The sequence below is a fragment of the Pogoniulus pusillus genome, chromosome 9 (genome assembly GCF_015220805.1).
Source record: "Pogoniulus pusillus isolate bPogPus1 chromosome 9, bPogPus1.pri, whole genome shotgun sequence".
Classification (NCBI taxonomy): Eukaryota; Metazoa; Chordata; class Aves; order Piciformes; family Lybiidae; genus Pogoniulus; species Pogoniulus pusillus.
This window is the reverse complement of record NC_087272.1, coordinates 30,217,210-30,234,164: the sequence shown is the minus strand read 5'-3', so window position 1 is coordinate 30,234,164 and position 16,955 is coordinate 30,217,210.

Here is a 16,955-nt window from a genome sequence, read left to right as displayed (position 1 = left end):
AACTTTAATCACATACACTGAAGATGCTACAATGGAAGTTGTAAATGATTATTAGTTTAAACCCAACTTCTGTTTCCAGTGGATTCTGATTTATGTGATTCAACCTGCAGATCTATCAGGATATTTGTGGTTGTGAAACTGTTAAGAACTTGAAAATGTCCAAAACAGAACTCCTCACATACCCCAAACTACACATCCTTCTGGTTATATCCTTTGGTAGCTTACCCAGAAAGTTCTCCTTTATTTTCCTCTCAAATATAAAACGAAAAAAAACTTCCCCCTTGTATTTTATCTGCTCATGAAATATTCACTAAAGCAAACAGGATGCTGAGGTAGTTCTGTTGTATTTTATGTCTTCTCTGCTTTGTAAAGAAGCTTTTCTTATTGTGATTTATCTTTCATTGCCCTCTGCTGTTTGATAAAGTCCTTTCTCTCCTTTTTTTTTTTTAAAGATTCAACATCTCAGTTTATTAGTGAAAAAAAGACTTTAACTTGCAATCATCTTTCCTTGCTATGGTCTCAGATTCAATATCTTGGGGTTTTTTTGCTTGAAAAAGTGAAGCATTCAAGTAATGGAGTCACAGAACCACAGAGTGACAGGTTGGAAGGAAAGACATCCAGAGGGGCCTGGAGAGGTGGGCTGAGGAGAATCTTAGGAGATTCAATAAGATGAAGCCTGAGGTCCTGCATTTGTGCCTGGGTAATTCTCAATATCCGTCCAGTCTGGGGATGATGAGACAGAGAGCAGCCCTGCAGAAAAGGACTTGGGCTTGCTGGTACGTGAGAAGCTGGACACTAGGCAGCTATGGGCTCTTGCATCAAAAGAAGTGTGGCCAGCAGATGGAGAGAGGTGGTTCTGCCTCTCTGCTCTAATGAGACCTCATCTGGGGTACTGTGTCCAGCACTGGGATCCCCAACACAAGTGAGGCATTTACATGATGTAGTGAGTCCAGAGGAGGAACATAAAGATGATCAGAAGACAGGCTGAGAGAGCTGACTTTGTTAATCCTGGAGAACAAACAGCTCCAGGGAGATCACACAGCTTCATTTCAATACCTGAAGGGGACCTACAGGAAGGCTGGGGCAGGACAAGGAGTAATGGTTTAAAACTGAAGCAAGGTAGATTTAGGTTAGACATTATAAAATCCTGCAGTCAGTCAGGGTTGGAAGGGACCACAAGGATCATCTAATTCCAACCCCCCTGCAATGAGCAGGGACACCCTACCCTAGATCAGCCTGGCCACAGCCTCATCCAGCCTGGCCTTAAACACTTCCAGGGATGGAGCCTCAACCACCTCCCTGGGCAACCCATTCCAGGCTCTCACCACTCTCATGCTGAGCAACTTCCTTCTCACATCCAGTCTGAACCTACCCACCTCCAGCTTTACTCCATCCTTGATGATCTTAGGAGTCTTTTCCAGCCAAAACAGTTCTATATGATTCTGTAAGTATCAGCTTCCTTCAAACGGTTCCACAGTGGCTTTCGGTGTGGTAATTAGGAGGGGGGGGGAGAAATTGCCCTGTTTTACTAAGAAGCTGTGGAACTTCAGATTCTTTGGGAATTTGTTGTTGTTGAATCACTCTGAAACCCACAACCAAGCAATTGCTCTAGAAATGTCAAGTGGCATTTTTATTTTCATATGGAAATGCCGAGACTAATTAACAATGCTTAAACCACTTCATCTGAATGTCTGTTGTGGTTAAAGAAAACTAAATGTGTCAACTGTCTCTAAAACTGCGTCCTCAGATATACTGACCCAACAGTGACCTACTGGGAAACATCTAAACTACTAATTCCAGTTAATTAAATAAAAAATTAAAGGGGAAAAAAAAAAGAGGAAAAGGGAAGATATGAAAGTGACTCTTTAATGTTATGTAAGAAAGCAGAGAAGCATGACAATTAATTCCTGGCTTAAATACACTCTGTACTTTCCTAGCGAGAATTAGAGAATTGTTTGGCTTGGAAAAAACCTCTGAGATCGTCCAGTCCAGTTGTTAAATCATGTCCCCACATGTTGTGTCCACATGTTTCTGAATGCCTCCAGGAATGGTGGCCTCACCACCCTCCTGGGCAGCCTGTTCCAATGTATCACACAGTATCACAGTATCACCAAGGTTGGAAGAGACCTCATAGATCATCAAGTCCAACCCTTTCTGACCCTTCTTGCAGCAAAGAATTTTTTCTTGATTTCTAACCTAAACCTCCCCTGGCATAATTTCAGGCCATTTCTTCTTGTTCTATCTGTGCTAGTTTGAAGCTAGCTAGAATGTTTTGGTGAGAAGGACTAGATTAGAGGCTGTGGAAGGAAAACAATGGTGATGTCTGCTTTCCTTGTAGGCTTGCTGAGATGTATATAAACAAGAATCAAAATGAGTTTGAAGGGACCCTCAAAGGTCACCTTGTCCAACTCCCTGTGCAACAAGCAGAGTCATCTCCAATTGCATTGGATTGTGCAGAATTCCATCATGTTTGACCTTGAATATCTTCAGGGATGGATCCTCCACCACATTTCTAGGCAATGTGTTCCAATATTTCAGGTACAGAAGCATACACTGACATAGACAATGATGTCCTGTGTGTGCTAGTTTGAAGCTAGCTAGATTGTTTTGGTGAGAAGGACTAGATTATAGACTGTGAAAGGAAAACAAAGCTGATGTCTACTTCACTCATAGGCTTGCTGAGATGTATAAGAACAAAAATCAAAACATGGATAACTCACTACTCCTGCTGGGGAGCTCCGAGCTGCATCTCTCTCTAACCTCACCCTCCGTTTCTCTGACTAATCCACTTTGCTTCCTAACCCTCTGTCCAAAGCTCCATTCTTCCTTGGGACTGGGGTGAGGTTAAGAGGGGTAGGGGGAAGGTGAAGGGGTGGTTGGGAGCCCCTCCTGGGGACTCAGGTTTCTGGGAGGGGAGTTGTGTTTCTGTATCACCTTTTAGCTTGTCTATTTCTGTCTATAACTGTATATACTGTATATATCTGCTTGGATATTCTGCTAAGATGTAAATATAAGCTTCATTCAATTTCCAGAGCTGACTGAGTCTAGTCTGGGTGATTTCCAAAGTGTGAGGGGCCAGGGAACACCCAAAGCATCACACTATCACTTGTTACTTGGTTGAATAGACAGGCTCCCACTACTGCACCCCGCTGTGTCCCACCACCAACTCCTGTCAAAGGCCGTTGTAGAGAGCAACAGAGGTCTTCATTTAGCCTCTTTTTCTCCAGACTAAACAACCCCAGCTCCCCAGCTGCTCCTCATCAAACCTGTTCTCCAGATCCTTCACCAGCTTTGTTGCTCCTCTCTGGACACACTCCACCTCAATGTCCTTCTTGCAGTGAGGGCCCAAAACTGAGCCAGATGCTCAAGGTGTGCCTTGATGCTTGTTGAGCACAGGGGCTCAATCACTTCCATGGTTCTGCTGACCACAGTATTGCTGATGCAGGCCAGGATGCTGTCCTGGTAGGGCATACAACCTGCCAAGCCTGTTTAAACCTTGCTCTCCTCTTCCTGTTGCAGGTCCAAGAGTTGAGCGGATGAGCAAACAATGAAGGGTTTGGCCTCAGCAAAGCCCTGAGGGCTGGGAGCTCTGAACCACCAAGTCGGGTGTCTTGTGCTGCCCCTCAGTGTGCCTGTGTGGTCACACAAAGCACAAAGCTTTCAATTCATGGGGCAAAACAGTGATGCTGGTGCCTACTGGCCAGTCTCATTTTCAAACTAATGTATTTAATGGGGGTGGTTTAGAAACCATGCTCCTTTTTGCACTGACTCTCCACAGAGAGCAGCTCATCTACCTGGGAATCATGGTGGCCACGAATTTGCAGCTTGCATGGTGGCCACCTGCTTGCAGCTTGCACCAGCAGCTTAGCAGCAACCCACTTCTTTGTATCTTACCCCAGGATCATAATTATGGCTTTGGGAGTGTCTTTGTACAGAAAACTTACTCAGGGAGGTGCTGGAATGTGTGCAGAGAAGGGTGACAAAGTTGATGAAAGGCCTGGAACACAAACCCTGTGAGGAGAGGCTGAGGGAGCTGGGGGTGTGCAGCTTGGAGAAGAGGAGGCTCAGGGGGGACCTCATTGCTGTCTACAACTACATGAAGGGAGGCTGTAGCCAGGTGGGGATTGGTCTCTTCTCCCAAGCAACCAGCAACAGAACAAGGGGGCACAGCCTCAAGTTGTGCCAGGGGAAGTATAGGCTGGATGTTAGGAGGAAGTTCTTCCCAGAGAGAGTGATTGGCATTGGAATGGGCTGCCCAGGGAGGTGGTGGAGTCACCGTCCCTGAAGCTGTTCAAGAAGAGCCTGGCTGAGGCACTCAGTGCCCTGTTCTAGTTGATTGGATAGGGCTGGGTGCTAGGTTGGCCTGGATGATCTTGGAAGTCTCTTCCAACCTGGTTGATTCTATGATTCTATGAATTCATAACCAGTTAATTTCTGTAATAGATGTCAATGGCTTTCTTGCCCACCTGGGTGCACACAGGCTCATCTTCAGCTGTCTATTGATCAACAGCCCCAGTTCTTTCTCTGCTGGACAGTTTCCAGCCACTGAGTCCCAAACCTGAAACATTCACTGGGTTGTTGAGACCCAAGTGCAGTCCCCAGAACTTGGCCTTGTTGAATTTCCTGCTTTGGCCTTATCCCACCAGTCACAGAATGTTTTGGGTTGGAAGGGACCTTAAAGATTACAAAGTTCCAACCGTCCTGCTATGGGTAGGGACTCCTCCCACTAGACCTCCTACTTTCTCAAGGATTCATCCAGCCTGCTTTTAAACAGTTCCAAGGATGAGGTGTCCACAAATTCCCTGAGCAACCTGTTGCAGTGACTCACCACCCTCACTAGAAATAATTTCTTTCTTATGCCCAGTCTAAATCTCCTCTCTTCCAGCTCAAAGACGTTGCCTATTGTCCTGTCACTGCCAGACCTTTCTAAAGAGTCCCTCTGCAGCTCTCCTGTAGCTTCCTCACTAACACCTCCATATCAAAGATTCAATATTCTCACTTTCTAGCTCTGCAGAGGAAGTTTCTACCCCGATTTTCCTATCCCATGAGTCCTTCTTTCTCACTTCAATTGAATTGAGGGATTTGCATATTGTTAATTTGCTCCTTGACTTTAACTTTTTTTTTTTCTTTTAAGCTTCTTGATTCTCCCTGAACAATACTTCTCAAAGTAAAGAATGGCAAGAGTACAAATTGGCAGAGGGCTGTGAATTTTCTTCCAAAAAAAAAAGGGGATACTTTGCAAGAGAAGAATATAATCGAGTATCACCCTCAGGCACCACGATCAGGACTTCATTTCTACTTTTAGGAATAAATTCACTCTTTAATTAGCAGCTTGGAGTGTGAGAAGGAAATTACATGATGGGTAACATATGATGGAAATGAAATATGAATTATTATTTTTTTCTTTTCTGGAACAATACTGCTGATAGATGAAAATGTGGTACCAGGAGCTGTTGCTTACCCTGGATGCTGCAGCTGCAGGCTGATTAAAACACAGCAGGAAAAGCTCCAACAAACAAACACCACCTGCTGCAAGAACAGGTGTTTGTGTCCTCACTTAGGAACCAAAGGAGACAGAAGATGCCAAGGGGATGAAGTAGATCAGTACTTGGATTGACATAATTTGTTACTGCTTGTCCTTCAACTTAAAATGCACATTATCCTGCTTGCAAGACTCCTTGATATGGATTGAAGACTCATTTCTGGTAATTAAGTAGCTCTCTACCTTGTCCTTGCAGATGTGCCTTCTCCATACTCTGTCAGCCTGGCATTAGGATAGGTTGCCAAGGGAGGTGATGGAGTCACCATCTCTGGAGGTGTTCAAGAAACATGTGGACATGGCACACTGTGACATAGTTTAGTGGCCATGGTGGTTTTAGGACTATAAAATTGTTTTGGTTGGAAGAGACCTCCAAGATCATTGAATCCAACCTTCAACCCAACACCACCACAGTTGCTAAATCGTGTCACCAAGTTCCATGTCCACACATTTCTTGAACACCTCTGGGGAAAGTGACTCCACCACATCTCTGGGCAGTCTGTTCCAGTGCTTGACCAAAGGTTGAAGCTTAGAGTCAATCTTGGAAGCTATTTTGAGGTTTCATATAACTAGGTGGAAGTATGGAACAAAGAGATGGGAAGAATCATAGAATCATAGAATCATAGAATCATAGAATCATAGAATCAACAGCTTCCTTTCTGCTCTACTGAGACCCCATCTGCTGTGTTGGGTCCTGTTCTGGGGTCCTCAGCCTAAAAAGTACATGCAAATTTTAGAGTGAGTCCAGAAGAGGCTACAAAGATCAGAGGGATGAAGCACCTCTCAGATGAAGACGGGCTGAGAGAACTGGGGTTTTTCAGCCCAGAGGAGAGAAGGCTTCAGGGTAATCTTCTACCAGCCTTCCAGGACTTGAAGGGGGCTATAGGAAAGCTGGAGAAGGACTTTTGACACAAGCATGAAATGACAGGGTAAGGCTTCAAACTGTAAAAAGCTGATTGAGATGAAACATGAGGAAGCAATTCCTGCTCTTGAGGGTGGTGAGGCACTGGAACAGGTTGCCACCGGAACTTATGGGGTCTTTAAACCTGGAAATGTTGAAAGTGATGTTGAATAGCGCCTCATTCCAGCTGGTCTAGTAAGAGGTGACCCTGCTCATGGCAAGAGTTTGGAACTAGATGATCTTTGTGGTCCCTTCCAACCCAAAGTAGTCTGTGATTATAGGTGAAGTTGTTGCAGATTTTTACTTAGGTCAGATTATTTTTTTTAAATTTATAATCATTGAATTTTTGAAGCATTTATTGAGTTGGGCAGCTGAGATAGAAATTGCCTTCTATAAAGAAATGTTTACTTACTCATACTCTTCAATTTAACTTATAGAGAGACTGGACTCAATTTTGGAGGTCTTTTCCAACTGAAACAATTCCATAATTCTATAATTTGTCCACATCTAAACCAGAACTCTTCAGAGAATCATAGAATCAACCAGGTTGGAAGAGACCTCCAAGATCATCCAGGCCAACCTAGCACCCAGCCCTAGCCAGTAAACTAGAACAGGGCACCAAGTGCCTCATCCAGGCTTTTCTTGAGCACTGCCAGGGATGGTGACTCCACCACCTCCCTGGGCAGCCCATTCCAATGCCAATCACTTCCTCCTAAAATCCAGCCTAGACCTCCCCCAGCACAACTTGAGACTGTGTCCCCTTGTTCTGTTGCTGGTTGCCTGGGAGAAGAGACCAACCCCCACCTGGCTACAGCCTCCCTTCAGGTAGTTGTAGGGTCTGTGTTCCAGGCCCCTCACCAGCTTTGTCACCCTTCTCTGGACACATAAAATCTGTCCCTTCCTTATTTTCCATAGGACTCTGAAAAAGAGATATGTGTGAATGTGAAGATGTTTCAAGTCCAGGGTTTTTTTTTCCTTTTGCTTTAGAATTATTGAATCACACAAAGAATGGGAAGCAGCACAGGGAATGGTTGACAGTTTCCTAACCTAGTTTTTTTCATATAGGTATTTTGTGGGTCCAGAAGCTTTCATGCCCTGTGTTCACTCAAGACAAAGCAATGAAGCTCCGTCAGTGCTCTTGAAAGCACACAATGCTGTCTGATTATTAGGTAAAGGTTTGTTGAGTGAGTTGTTCAGATTTCTTCAAGTGCTCTGAAAAGTATGCCTTCCATTCTTCTTTATCAGACTTTATTAAATTGCTTTTAGCCCCTAGATTGTCCCCTGTGACTAAGATGTTTATTCCAGCGGTGCCTGAAGTGCTGCTGGTGTCTCAGTGCTGGTGTCTGGTACATCTACTTGTGTGGATGTAAAGGTTAATCAGGGTACAGGAGCTGTTTCCCCTCTACAATTTCTGTGTTGTTTGAGGCAGAGTCAAAAATAGACTGCTTTTGAAGTGTATGTTAATAGGAACAAAGATGGTGAGAGATTATTTGTCTGAATCCTCTGTTCCTGTCTTCCTCTGTCACTGCCTGCTGTTGTTTTACTGGGCTTGAAAGCAGAAAATCTGTAGAGTTGTTAAATACCTGCAGTAACCAAGCAGTGAGCACCTGGCTCATGTCTAAAGCCTATTTCTGAGCTGCTAGTATTTTGTATTTGATTCTATGCTCCTTCCTGCTGGAAAGTGTTATCACAGAGTGATTAAACAGTTTTGGTTGGAAAAGACCTCTGGGATCATTAAATCCAACACCCCCATGACCGTTAAGCCATGACCCACAGTACCTGTCCACATGTTCCTTGAACACCTCCAGGTACAGGGGCTCCACCATCTCCCTGGGAACCTGCTCCAATGCCTGACAACTCTCTTAGGAAAGAAATATTTCCTCTATCTCCAGCCTAAATCACCCCTGGGCACACTTTAAGGCCATTTCATCTCATCTTGTTACTAGGGGGAAGTGACCAACCTCCATCTCATTGCAACCGCCTTTCAGGCAGCTGTAGAGAGCAATGAGGTCTCCCTTCAGCCTCCTCCTCTCCAGACTAAACACAGAATCATAGAATCAGCCAGGGTTGGAAGGGACCACAAGGATCATCTACTTCCAACCCCCCTGCCATGGGCAGGGACACCCTAGCTGAGTTCACTCAACCCAGTTGACTCAGCTGCTCCTCATCAGACCTCTTCTCCAGACCCCTCAGCATCTTTGTTACCCTTCTCTGGACATGAGATGAATATTTCTCAATTTTTATTCAAGTTCATTTGTTTTATGAAGCAAAACCTCAAGATCAATCATGCAGAAGTATTGGAAATTACTTATCATATTAAAGCTGTGCAATATTTTAGGGGCAAAAAAATCCTTAGATATTACTGGAGTTAATTTTGAAGGTAATGAAGCTGTGTTGTCTTCCCTGCTTGTAAACACTCTGGGGTTGTAAGAAATAAATGGTTTACAAGGGAAGCTTTTACTGTTAGAAAAACAGAGTTTCTAAATGTCCATTTGCAACAAGATGAGAAACCATAAGCAATACATTAAACCAGTCAAAACCATAAACATAGTTTTGTGCTGGTTCTCAAACCACAGAACCACATTATGGTTTGGGTAAGAAGTGACCTCTGCAGGTCATTGAGTCCAACCCCCTGTTAAATTTGGTTTACCTATGGCAGGTCACATAAGAATTCATCCAGGTGGGTCTTGAAAATCTCTATAGAAATGAAGTCCAAAAATCTTTCAGACCAGTTTGGTTGGTTTGGGTTTTTTTTACCTATTTATAGTCTGAGAATCACAGACTGGTTTGGGTTGGAAGGAACTTGTAAAGGTCATCTAGTCCTACTCCCCTGCAGTCAGTAAGCAGAGACATCTTCAGCTAGAGCAAGTTCCTCAGAGCCTCGTCCAACCTGACCTGGAATGGTTCCAGGGATGTGGCATTTACCACCTGTAAAACATGTAGGGAATCCTCAGCACACAAAGGAATGATTGAACTCAAGTTTAACATTAGAGAGGAGGGGAAGCTGATTGATTAACTTCCTTGTAGAACAAAACTAAAACCAAAAATCTTCAGGGAAAAGAGTAGAGTAGACAGATCTAACACCTTCCCAGGCTGCTGAAAAAACTTGAACCTGCTGCTGCCAAAAATGTCTTTGGAAATGCTGTATCTCAAAAGCCTTTGGCCTAAATACTCCTGTGAAGTAGACTAGAAGTTCTTGGAGTTCTCTCTAAACCCATTTCACCCCTTTCACTCAACTGGCAGGTGGTACCTGACTTGCAGCAATTCAGAGATCTGAACCCTTCCACTGTTCTCCTTCCATGGCAGTGATGAACGCTGGAGAAAAGGGAACAGATGAATAGGTGGAGGGAAGTGAGGCTCAGATAGGGTCATTACTCCAGGTTAACCCTTTCCAAGAGAATTTCAGATCACGAGAACCCACTCTGCTTTAATCTTGACCTAGAATCCCTGTGGGATCATAGAGTCATAGAATGGTTTGGATTGCAAGGAACTTTCAAGACTGTCTAGCTTCAAACCCCATGGACACCTTCCCCTAGACCAGGTTGCTCAAGGCTCTGTCCAGCCTGGCCTTGAACACCTACAGGGAGGGGCCACCCACAACCTCTCTGGGCAACCACTTCCAGTGTCTCACCACCCTCACTGCAAGGAATTTCTTCCTCAACTCCAGTCTAAATCTCCTCTCTACCAGCTTAAAGCCATTGCCTCTCACCCTGTCGCCACAAGCCCTTGTCAGAAGTCCCTCCCTAGGTTTCGTGTAGCCCCCTTCAAGGACTGAAAGGCTGCTAGAAGGTCTCTCCTTCTGCTCATACTTCTTTTGATGTAGCCTAAAACACTCTTGCCTTCTGGGCTTCCAGCAATCATAGCCAGCTTATGTTGAATTTTTCATCAGATGACACCCCCTAAGTCCTTCTTCTCCAGGCTGCTCTCAAACCACTGCCAGCCTATATTTGTACTTGCAGTGGCCCTGATCCAGCTGCAGGATTTTGCACTTGGCCTTGTGAATTGGCATGGGCCCACATCTGCAGCCTGTCCAGGTCCCTCTTGCTGGCATCCCTTCTCTCCAGCTTGTCAGCAAGCCAAACTTGCTGTGGGTGCTTCGATCTCACTGTCCTGGTTTCTGACAAAGATGTTAAACAGCACTGGTCCCAATACCAGCCCCTGAGGGATGCCACTTGTCACTGATTTCCATTTGGACATTCAGCTGTTGATTGCAGCTCTCTGAGTGTGACCATCCAGCCAATTCCTTGTGCAGCCAGTGGTCCATGCTCCTCCAGTAGGATGACCAAGATGTCATGTGGGACGTTGTCAAATGCTTTACACAAGCATCAGTAGCTCTTCCCTTGTCCACTGATGCTGCAACTCCATCACAGAAAGCCACCAAATTTGTTACGATCTGCCCTTGGTGAAGTCATGTTGAAAATAATACTGAGACGAAGAAGTGGATTGAAAGTTCATTCTGGTCCTATTTTTAAGTGATAAAAACTTCCCATTGTGTATGGTGTCATGCTACTGTGAGAGTCTTCTCTCCCTAATCAACAAAGATTGCCTTTGTTAACCTCTGGGACTCAGACCAGGTGCTTGGCCAAAAGCTCAGGGATGCAAATCAACGGAAAATGCCTTGAAAATTCCTGGACCTCAGCCTGGCTGGAATGCCCAGGATGCTGCATCTTATCTCAGCTACCCCTAAGAGAAAAGGTTAATGTGTGTTCAGGGTATGAACAGGTACAGGCAGGGAGGAGGCAGAGGCTCTCCCTCCAGTGCTGCCACCGGACCCCTGCGAATGCATGAGGATACTCAGGAAGATTTCCTGGGGAGCTGCAGCTGGACACTGAGCAGAAAACTGCATAAAAGGCAGGAGGAAAGCCTGCCAGTGTGGCACTCCCACCAGACCACCAAGGGTGCACTTCTACCAGACTACCAAGGATGCACCTCCACCACACAACCAAGTGGACCTCCAGCAGACCACCCGAGCTGCACCATCACCAGAAGAGCCCCTGAGGAACTCCATAGAAGATCATCCCTGGGCCACGCACCCATCTCTCTCTCTCTCTCTCACTCATTCTTTTCTCTGTCTTTTCTCTGTCTTCCCCCCCCCCCCAGTCTGCAACTGAGGGTAATATGATCCCAGCTCTTTTCCTTCCCTGCTTCTTCTCTTCTTCTCCATCATTCTCTTTATCTCTCTCTCCCCCTTCTCTCTCTCTCCCTCTGTTTTGTCCAACCTTATCCTTTAATAACTAGTTTGGTGATGCTATGTGGTCTCATTTGTACCTTAATTTCACAACATGGAAATCCATAAGAACAGATCTTGCTCCTCTGGACTGAGGTATTGTTAATCTCTGTTCTCTGGACCTTGACAGCTACATACCAAGGGAATGTATCCAATTCCAATTCAAGTCCTTGGAAAGTCTCCTAAAGATTTTGGTGGAAGTTAGTTCAGAGCAATAGCACTACCAAAAGCAGCCTTCAGCATGGGCATTAAGGACCAAACACTCACCAAATGGAAAATACTGTCCCTTATAAGTAAAAGATATCTAATTAGTGGGATTTGCTCACTGGAACTGGTCATGGATTGTCTCTAACTTAATCACTGCTGCTGGAAATCATCTGAATGAACAGTAGAGAAGCAACAGACAGTTCTTGTCCTGTAAGGGGATTCTTGCCCCTTCAGAAAACTGCTCACATCCTATAATTTGCTGTCCATCTTGAGTGATATTTACCTAAACTCTGAAAGCTTGGGAAAAGGTTGTTCAGCCTGGACAACACAAGGCTCCAGGGAGAGATTCTAGCAACCTTCCAGTATTTGAAGTGGGCTCTGGAAGAGCTGGAGACTGACTTTTGACAAAGGCATGGAGTGACAGGATGATTTTATACAGCAGGAGTGTTTATTTCCATTGTTTTATTGGAGGGTGAAGCACGGTAGTAGGGAATCAATGTACTGTGATGTGTAAGTAATAAACTTTTGGAGTAGTTTATCTGCTTAGTCCTCCTTCCATCTGAGGAAATCAGCATTTGTACTGTGTTGATTAACTTGTATTGCAGTTCCATAATTTGTTCCATTAACTGACTTATTGCTTATTTTTGTACTTAGCAATGAGATTAATTTTCCAGAGAGACTCCTGTACAGCAGTTCACCTGCTGTGTCTTCCCACAAGTGTTTCACACATTGTTTCATGCAAAATTTCCCATTCTTATGCTTCTTAGAATCATTTTGCCTTTAGAATCATACAATCAGTCAGAATTGGAAGGGACCACAAGGATCATCTAGTTCCAGCCCCCCTGCCATGGGCAGGGACACCCTACCCTAGATCAGCCTGGCCACAGCCTCATCCAGCCTGGCCTTAAACACCTCCAGGAATGGAGCCTCAGCCACCTCCCTGGGCAACCCATTCCAGGCTCTCACCACTCTCATGCTGAACAGCTTCCTCTTCACGTCCAGTCTGAATCTCCCCACCTCCAGCTTTGTTTCATTCCCCCTTGTCCTGTCACTACCTGAGAGCCTAAAAAGTCCCACCCCAGCTTTTTTGTAGGCCCCTGAAAGGAGGCCAGAGTGATGTAGGTGCTGGTCTCTTCTTAGTATCAGGTGACAGAACAAGAGGTCAGACATTGGAACAGGCTGCCCAAAGAGTTGCTGGAGTCACCATCCTGGAGGTGTTTAAGAAACCTGGGGACACGGCACTTTGAGATGTGGTTTAATGCCCATGATGTTATTGAGTTGATGGTTGGACTCAATGATCTTAGAGGCCTCTTCCAACCAAAACAGTTGTATAATTCTATGATTATTCTTCCTTGACTTCCTGGCTATGTTTGAGTGCAGATTGGTTTGGATTTTTACTCTTTTAGTGGCAGTTTTTGGGAGAGACAGGCGTTTACTTCTGTGTGGTGCCACTGATGGTAAGGGTCACAAGAGCATAAAGCTAACATAAATCAGAAGTGGACATTGGGAGATGCATTAAAGAAGCCAGCAGCTCAGCCACTGAAGTAAGAGGATTATGCCAGATATGCTCAGAGGATTTGAGGGAATTCCTTATGGTTTGTTTCCTTTAGATTTTATAGAGTGGGTATGACCCAGGGAAATGTCCTCTATTCATTGCTGTTAAAAATCACTTCATGGAGTCACTTCTCTTCTGTTCAACAGTTATGGGTCAAGACCTGGTTATTTCTGCAAGCTTTACAGGCTTTGAAATACTCTTCAGAGTAGATGTATTCAGAAGGAAGTAGGAATGAAGTAATACCTTGAATTACAACTTTTTGCACCACCCAGAAGTACAGGGAAAATGCTTTCTGTGGACTTTTGGATGAGTAACTAATTATAACTACTGAAGTTCTTACTCCTGCCTGTGAGGCACAGAAAATGGACATACAATGACTGAACTATTCAGTGGCCTTGGTGGTGTTGGGATGATGGTTGGATTTGATGATCTTAGAGATCCTTTCTAACCAAAACATTCTATGATTCTAAAACAGTCCTATGATTTGGAGAACTATAAGTATGTGACCTGTCCACAAGCTGATGGGATGAGTTAAACTCAGGGAAGTACATTCTAGAATCATGTGAAGTAGCAAGACCTTTGTAATCTATCTTTAAGTATTAAGACAAAAATGTGAGTCTAGATCCTTGTAGCCTACTAAATATGAAGTGGTACTGTTAGCAACACTTGACAGGTCTTGTAAAACCTGTAGTGAGGAGCAGACCCCTCACTACAATAAGGATGTTGAGGTGCTGGAATGTGCCCAAAGAAAGCCAATGAAGCTGGTGAAGTTCAGTGAGGAATAGCTAAGAAAGCTGGGGTTGGTTAGTCTGGAGAAGAGGAGGCTGAAGGGGGACCTCATTGTCCTCCATAACTATCTCATGGTAGGTTGGAGTGAGGTAGGAGTTGGTCTCTTCTCCCTAGTAAGAAGTAACAGGACAAGAGGAAATGGCTTCAAGTTGCACTAGGGGAGGTTCTTCTTGGATATTAGGTAAAATTTCTCCATAGAATGGGCTCTCAGACACTGGAACAGCCTGCCCAGGGAGGTGGTGGAGTCACCATCCAGGGATGTGCTTAAAAGATGCATGGCTGTGGTGCTGAGGAATGTGGCTTAGTGGTAGTAGCAGTAGTGATGGGATAGTGAGCAGTAGGCAAGTGGTTGGACCTGATGATCTCAGAGATCTCTTCCAACCTCAACACTTCTGTGATTCTAAAGCCTCGAAGGTTTTATATGGTTTTCATCTCAGCCTGTTTGAATATGTCATTATTGTAAGAATGCAGGATGTGAAAAGTGAAATCAGCTTCCTAATCTGTCAATTCAATTTTCATTTTCCTCACAGGCTTGCAACACAAAAGGCACTTTTGGTTCTAACAGAGTCTTTTCATGTGAATTTTCCCTTAGATTAATTCCACCTTGTTGTTTTTTTCATCCTTTGCAGTGAATATGTTAATAGAATTTACTGAATACAGCTCTTTTCAGAAGTTCCTGCCTCTTTTTTTCTCCCTTTACTGTAAGCTGTAAATCAATAGTAACTGATTCCTGGGGCCAAATATGTTGACAGCAGCTTAATCAACTCGTGTCCATGCTACTTTCAATGTCATCTCTAGCCACAAGGCAGTAAATTCTTGCAGAGCATTTTTCCTTTGAACCTTTCTGCTGTGTTTTCTGTTTGTTTTGGAACAGATTTCTGGTCCCTTTCCCTCAAGAAGCGTTTTTAGTCAGCAGTTTTACAGAGTGCCTCTTTCCTCCCAGCCCTCCTTGTCTCCATGAGTTTCTTTTTTATTTTCCTTCCTAAGGATTTTGTAAATTCTCTTAGGCAAGATGAGTGTGCTTTAGCATCAGGGACATTTTTCTGCTTGTATTAACTCTGCTGGGGTTGAGGCAATGAACATTGTGTCTCTGGTGAGACACTGGAATAGGTTTCCCAGTGTGCTAGTTTGAGCCTAGCTGGGATATTTTAGTGAGAGGAATTCGATTATAGGACAAGGAAGCAGTGGTGATGTCTACTTCACTCATAGGCTTGCTGAGATGGATTAAAAACAACACAAATGTGGATCACAAAGTTGCTCTCTGGCTCCGGCTGCCTCCCTTCTCTCTCACCAGCTGTCTGTGTGACTAATCCATCTACTTCCTAACCCTCCTGGCTGATTCTCCAAACTCCCCTTGAGTGTAAGGCAAAGTCTGGGATAAGGTAGAGGGGTGGAAAGGATGTGGAAGGGTGGTTGGGAGCCCCTCCTGGGGACTCTGGTTTCTGGGAGGGCTGTTGTGTTTCTGTATTACCTTTTTAACTTGTGTATTTCTGTCTATAGCTGTATCTATTGTAAATACCTGCTTGTATGTTGTGCTAAGCTGTAAATATAAACCTTCATTCTAATTTCCAGCTCGGCTGAGTCTAGTCTGGGTGATTTCCTTAAGTGTAGGGGGCGAGTAACACCCAAACCATCACACCCAGGAAGGTTGTGAATGCCCTCTCTCTGGAAGTGTTCAAGGCCAAGTTGGCCAAGTTTGTGAGGAGGAAGTTGTTCAGCATGAGAGTGGTGAGAGCCTGAGATTGGTTGCCCAGGGAGGTGGTTGAGGCCCCATTGCTGGAGGTGTTTAAGGCCAGGGTGGATGAGGCTGTGGCCAGGCTGATCTAGGGTGGGGTGTCCCTGCCTATGGCAGGGGGGCTGGAACTAGCTGATCCTTGTGGTCCCTTCCAACCCTGACTGATTCTATGATTCTAAGACTAGCATTTGAGCAACCCAGTCTAGTGGAAGGTGTCCCTGGCCATGGCAGAGGGGTTGGAACTAGATGAGCTTAAAGGTCCATTATAACCCAAACCATTTTATGGCTCTTTGCCTAGAATTCTGTATAAACTACACCCAGAATTTCTTCAAAACACGAAATGAAGTGAATTTTGCAAACCTCTTAACTGGAAATATTATCTTGGAAGAGAAGGAATGAAGGCAGAGAAAGTAAGAAACAGAAATGTTCAGAATTCAAAAAGACAAAGGCAAATGTCTGCTCTGTCTGTCCATTTCTTAAGTAATTTTGTTGTTCAAACTTAGGGACATTGTTTATTGGTAGTGATTTATCAGTAGCTGTGGGACTGTGAGATCCAGGCAAGTGGTTTGGCTTCATGATCTAGAAGCAAGGTGTCCCTGTGTAGGGCAGGGAGGTTGGAACTAATGTCATTTTCAACCCAAACCATTCTGTGATTCTGTGACTTTATGAAATCAAGAAATACTTGGAGCAGTTGGAAGTGTTTAGCTAAGGAGTTATAATGAAGAGGGGTTTGGAACATTGGTCACTGGTCAGAGTTCTCTTATGTATTTGAAATAGACAAACTTAAACTAGCTACAATGTGCTGTGAAAAGCAGTGAGGTGGTCAGGAGAATGGAAAGTCTATCATGGAAAGGCAAGGTGAAAACATTCATTGGAGCATGTCCAGAGAAGGACAACTAAACTGGTGAAGCAGATGCAAAACAAGTTTGGTGAGAAGTTATGGAGGGAACTGGGGCCGTTTGTTCTGGAGAAGAAGAGGCTGAGGGGAGACCTCATTGTTCT